Source organism: Ctenopharyngodon idella, chromosome 22 (assembly GCF_019924925.1).
Source record: "Ctenopharyngodon idella isolate HZGC_01 chromosome 22, HZGC01, whole genome shotgun sequence".
Lineage (NCBI taxonomy): Eukaryota > Metazoa > Chordata > Actinopteri > Cypriniformes > Xenocyprididae > Ctenopharyngodon > Ctenopharyngodon idella.
The window spans coordinates 10,642,827-10,648,840 of NC_067241.1; the positions used below are offsets into that span (position 1 = coordinate 10,642,827).

Below are 6,014 nucleotides of genomic sequence, written 5' to 3' on the forward strand. Positions count from 1 at the left end.
TGCTGAAATTTTTGCCTGCTGACTGGTTCACATGGATGTTTATTTCCAGATTACAACAAAAATAGTTGCACAGAAATTGATTTCATGTATATAAATAATCTTCATTTTAGTTGTACAAGCAAATTTGAACTAACTAGCCACTTGTATTTGACATGGTATTATCATCAATAACCACAGCAACATATTGATAGTGCAATGAAAAAAAGATGACTCAGAATGTGATATAAATTACATTCATTTTCTTAAGTAAGATACTATTGTAACCCTGCACAAAACAAAAAATATACAGTATCACATGCATGTTTTACAAATAATGACAGAGGTAATATATATATATAATTTGGCACTGTTACAGCATGGCTATGTAACAAAAACACAATCTTGAATTATAAAACGTGTCAATTTCAAAAAAAAAAAAAATTTGTAAAATATATTTAAATGTTTTACAAGGTAACAGTGGGCTCTCCAACTATTCTACTAAAAATGCTGCCATTAATAAATAATAAAAAGTCAGGCCAAATGGTTAACAGGAAAAAGGCCACACATGAACATTAAAGTGACTTATGACTCAAAATCAAATTTGTACAGTGCCTCCAATGTTTGGCAATTGTTAGAGTTCTAATAATAGCTGATAATAACTCGTAATAATTACTGATCAATAATTCAAATTCTAACTCTTGCATATGCACTTTTGTGTAATTTCTGCTGAAGTAGCGAATATACAGTTTGGATATATAAACTATATACAGGCATAACAATTTGACAGCAAAAAAAAAAAAGATTGTCCCAGTAACTGACAATAACTTTACCATACCAAAATCGATGTTGAGGTTATTGACATCATGAACGAACAACTCCTTTTACTTCTGGCTCAAACGGTATCCCTTCAACTAAACATTCTTCTCCACAGCACAGACTAGTGGCTCATGTCCCATATGTCTTGCATATAAAACTCTCTATATAGGCTATTTAGATGTCTGGAGCAGTCCATGCAATTTTAGGCAGATCATTGGTTGAATCCCTCTGATGCTAAGCAGTTCAGATGAAGTATTCCTTCTTATTGTCAGTGACGGTGGTGTCATTGTAGACCTGTTCTGGGTCCACTCCTGGTGCAGGCTCACCTGCGGTTCTGTAAACACCCTTGCTGTGGCACAGGTATCGGTACAACAGGAATCCACAGAGGGCAAGGGTCACCAGGATCAGGGCAATTACCACTAAAAAAAAAGAAGAAAAACATTTTAAACAACATGTCAATATACAATAGACCAAATGAAGAAATAATTCTATTCAAAAATAATAAAATAAATAATAATACAAGCCCTTAAAAAAAAAAATTAACTAAGGCATAACTATAATTAAAAGCACATAAGCACAGCTTTTTTTCCCTAATTCAGAAATCAAACTTCATCTGTTTCATATGACATCTCTGCATCTCTGTTTCATATAACATATGATAATAAATAAAGTATTTGTATGACATAATAAACATAATTCATATTAGGGCTGTATGATTTATCGCAAGATACGAAAAATAGCATTGAAATCACGCTTAAACTTGATTCTTTTTTGGCTGTGATTATTTTTTTATGCGCAGCTTGTCAATGAAGTATGGCTCCAAATGAAAGCACTGCAAGTTTGAGTCGCTTATAATGTACATTTGAAAAAGCAACACGTCAAACATCTTTCCAGACATGAGAAGCATTTATTAACATCTTGTCCAACAAAAGACAACAGTGTTATCTACTTCTACGGCAGGGCATATTTATACAAATATTAAAGCCAAAAATATGTATTAATGCAACTTTCATGAAGTAAACTTTAACTAAAAGCCTTCCTTCCACCGGAAAAAAAAGTCCCTGACCGTGAACAGCAACAGAAGTTACATTATTACGCCATTAGATGGCAGCAAAGACTGCCTTTATGAGTGTGTCAGTCAGTAGCGAAGACTTTTACATTGAAAAGACTGAATTGTTGTGAACATGGAACCAGATGCAACTGACAAATGCTTTGACTAGCGCTGTCAGTCACGGGAAAACCCCTTAACTGTTAAAAGGGTGAAACGGTCATAGCCATGTTTTATCATGAATAAAACACAGCTATTGACCAATCAGAATCAAGGACAAGAACCAACTGTTTTATAAGTAGATATAAATGGCTCATTCTAAGGTAATAAAAACATAACGGTTCATTATGTAAGGTCTTTATAAACCACTGAAAACATAGTTATGTATATTATATTGCATTTCTGTCAATAGATCCTCCTAAAATGTACACAGTGCACCTTTAAGTCAATGTATATAGAGTGAAGATAAATAGATGTATGGATTTCTAAGTGCAAAATGAGTCAGATTCAAAATAAACAAAATTCAGTTATTGAATGTAAACAGAGTTTGGGGTCAGTAAGATTTTTTAATTCTGCAAGGATGCATTAAATTGAAAAGTCATTTATAATGTTACTAATGCTGTTCCTTTGAACTTTCTATTCATCAAAAAAATCCTAAGAAAAAGTATTATGGTTTCCAAAATAATATTAAGCAGCAACTGTTTCCAACATTATCAATAAGAAATGTTTCTTGACCACAAATTCAGCATATTAGAATGATTTCTGAAGGCTCATGTGACACTGAAGACTGGAGTAATGATGCTGAAAATACAGCTTTGATCACAGGAATAAATTACATTTTAACATATATTACAATAATAATAGAACAATATCATTGAACAATACCTTACAAATCTGAAACCATCCTCACAAGGAATGTCCAAAACAATATATAAAATTCCAATCATTAAGGTAATTCAGCGGCTTTAGTGTAATATCATGATCTGCACTGACGTGTCCTATAGTATAACCTAGAGGACATTTACCTCCTATGACAGCCGGGTCTGTTTGCTGTGGAGCTGTAGTAGTTGGTGTGACATCTGATACTGTGAAACAAGCAAAAACTTTGAAGATGACACAAAACCTGTATGTCAAGATTACATGCACTAAATGTGAAATTACAACCATTTCAGCTGGAGAACATATTTAGCATTTTTGAGGAGTAATCAGATTAGGAGAAATGCATCATGGCACGATGTTAGGCCTTAACTGTTCATAGATTTTATTTAATGCTTCAGTACAGCCTCCAATGAAACATTTCTAGACCAAATGAGGCCAGGTTACAATACATTATATGTAAAAATAAATTGTGTTGGTGCCAAGACGGATTATGTTACACTAGGCTATTATAATGATCTGATTCGTTGTTTGATATGAGTGACACACCCACAGCCTGTGAGGGAAACTTTTAATGCTCCAAAAGAAGTTTGCTCTTTATATTAGAAGACAAGATGCACAACTTACCATTAGGTGCAATGCTAGTCATGGTGAAAGTCATACTTGTACTGAAACGGACACCTATGTGGAACAAAATAAACAGACTCATTTCAACATTGAATTTTTTTAGTATCAACTGTGACTTAAAATTAAATATGACATTAAAAATATGTCCTTTGTGAAGCTGACACTATGACTTATTGAGTAAACCTCTGTTTAAACATTAACTATTATATGTGGACAAACATCACTGGGTTGTGAGACAGATGCATCACTCAACCTGTACAGTAAGTACATTAAGGTCTACTGACACTGATTGAGAGTTTGGAGAGTTAAAATTTCTACATTTTGACTTTTTGGGAGATAAGTACTTTTCAAAGACTCACGTCAACCCACTTTTCAAAATAATTCTACAACTACATCACAGGTTAAGGGATGTTCTATGAAACAGGTGCCTTTTTTAGTTTAATAAAGTGAATTTTCAAACATTCTATCGTGTTTTTGTCAGACTACAATTGTCTTTTTTGAAATGAAAGATGAAACTGACGTTACAAATGTTGTTCAAAGTCATTAAACTACAAAATCCTTATTTGAAAGAGAATTTAACATATTTCTGAGTTCTCAAACATCAATGATTTACTACATAAAATCGTAGTAATAGGACTGACAAACATACAAAAAGTGATAAAGAGGATACACTGTCCTTGGAAGTTCACTTGTTGAAAGGATGACAATGTCATTATGACAAGGTGTTTTATTTATTAAACAGTTAATTTAAAAAAAATAATGAAAAATCCAACTTCAAGTCTTTTTAATAATACATTGTCAACTAAAATCTAAAAATATACAGAGATATAATGACAATGTTTGTGTGTGTGTGTGTGTGTGTGTGGTTCATGTGTACCCTACATTATAGAAACAAAATGTCCCCACAATGATGGCAATATCCGAAATCCTTAAGGGGACATTTTTTTTTTTTTTTTTTTGGGTCCCCATGAGGTAAACATCTTATAAATCATACTAAGTGATGTTTTTGAAAATGTAAAAATTATGAAAGTTTTCTGTGATGTTTAGGGGTAGTGGTAGGGGATATAATATACAGTTTGTGCAGTATAAAAATCATTATGTCTTTGTAATGTCCCCATAAAACATGAAACGTGTGTGTGTGTGTGTGTGTGTGTGTGTGTGTGTGTGTTTATAGAAGTTGGAAACACAAGGGTGGAGACATAAGGAAAGACAAAAAAACTTTTTTAGATGCTGTAGTTAGAAAAAGGTCTATATAAACATTACATGTTTGAATTAGCTCTTCATTATTTACACACATATAATGTACAATATATCACCAGTTTAGTAGAATGATCCTTAACTTATAAATAAATGCTGTACCAGCAGTCATATGTCTCACTTCCTAAATTTAATTAAACTTTCCTTATTACAAACCTCACAGGGTTACTAGACACACAACGCTCATTTTAAAAAGCCTTTCGTCATGATGTATGTACAGTAAAGACAAAGCTAGATGTACTGGGTCGCCAACTACTCAAAGAAACACGCACCGGTGATTATTTTGTTTGTTTGTAGAGGCAACCTAAAGCTGTAATTATTTTATTTGATCGATGGTAGTCGGAAATCCCCTCTCACACTGTGAACGATCACTTTAAAGAGCTGCAAAACTCATCATTTAACAGCTGTTCAGACATTTGAAACCGTCAGATCTACTTTCAGTCCAACAGGAACAAAAAAAAAGACTTACCTGAGTGATTGAGTGTCAAAGTCGCGGATAAAGTACTTTTCAGCTAAAGATGGCGATCGCAGTTATAAAAACTAAACTTCAGACCGATAAATCATGAAAAGTAGACTACGTTCAAGTCAAAGCAGAACAGCGTAAAGCCACCATACGCTCACTGCGTCGCGATGCCCGATGTGTGAACGAATCGTTCTTTTGAGTCGAATCTTTTCTGAGCCTGTCTCGAGTCAATAACCATAACTGACTCGTTTAACCATACTGTAAACACATGTCCGTAACGTCGGGACTGATTTCGGAAACGTAATGGAAATATGTTAAAAATAATTTCAGTGTATGACAGTTTTATCAAATCACTTACACATGTACACAACAGTTGAGTTGGTTAATAATGTAGCCAAAATAACTGTAATTTTATTAATTTGTTTAATTGTATTATTTAAAACATGCATAAACATTTTGTGACTCCATAAATTTAGTACTGTTTAGGCCGAATGTAAATGAAAAATAAAATGTTTAGCGTAGCTGCAACAAAGTGAATTGAGACGCATAAAATTATATTTAAACCTCATTAATAAAATGTAATATATATAAAAAAACAATAAACTGCATAGTATAGCCTACTTTTATTGGGACGTTTGAGTGTTTAACATGCATTCTGTGCTGTTAGGAACTGCGGCAAGGTGACGTAATTGCGTCACGACGTAAAAGAACCATTGACTCGATTTTAAACACGTTCTTTGAAACAAACGGTTCAAAAGAGCCGATTCGCGGAAACGAGAGGAGCTTGTGCGCGTTCACGAGCGTCTCCTCCTGACCGCTCCCGTGAAGAATCAAACAATGGTCACATTCCACGAAATGACTAATATTAACCAACAACCACACCATCATGCCAGCATGCTAAACTAACCTCTGATAAATAAAGAACGGAGATTTGGATCATTAGTTTAA

At 33.6% G+C, this 6,014-nt stretch overlaps 1 long non-coding RNA gene across 1 annotated transcript; it reads right to left on the reverse strand.

Annotated features, from left to right (window-relative positions):
* Positions 1–219: 219 nt before the first annotated feature.
* Positions 220–2,872, reverse strand: LOC127504752 (uncharacterized). The gene is made up of 2 exons (XR_007927436.1): positions 2,729–2,872; positions 220–1,214 (listed from the first exon to the last, which is right to left on the reverse strand). It is a non-coding gene; the product is annotated as an uncharacterized LOC127504752 (long non-coding RNA).
* Positions 2,873–6,014: the final 3,142 nt, after the last annotated feature.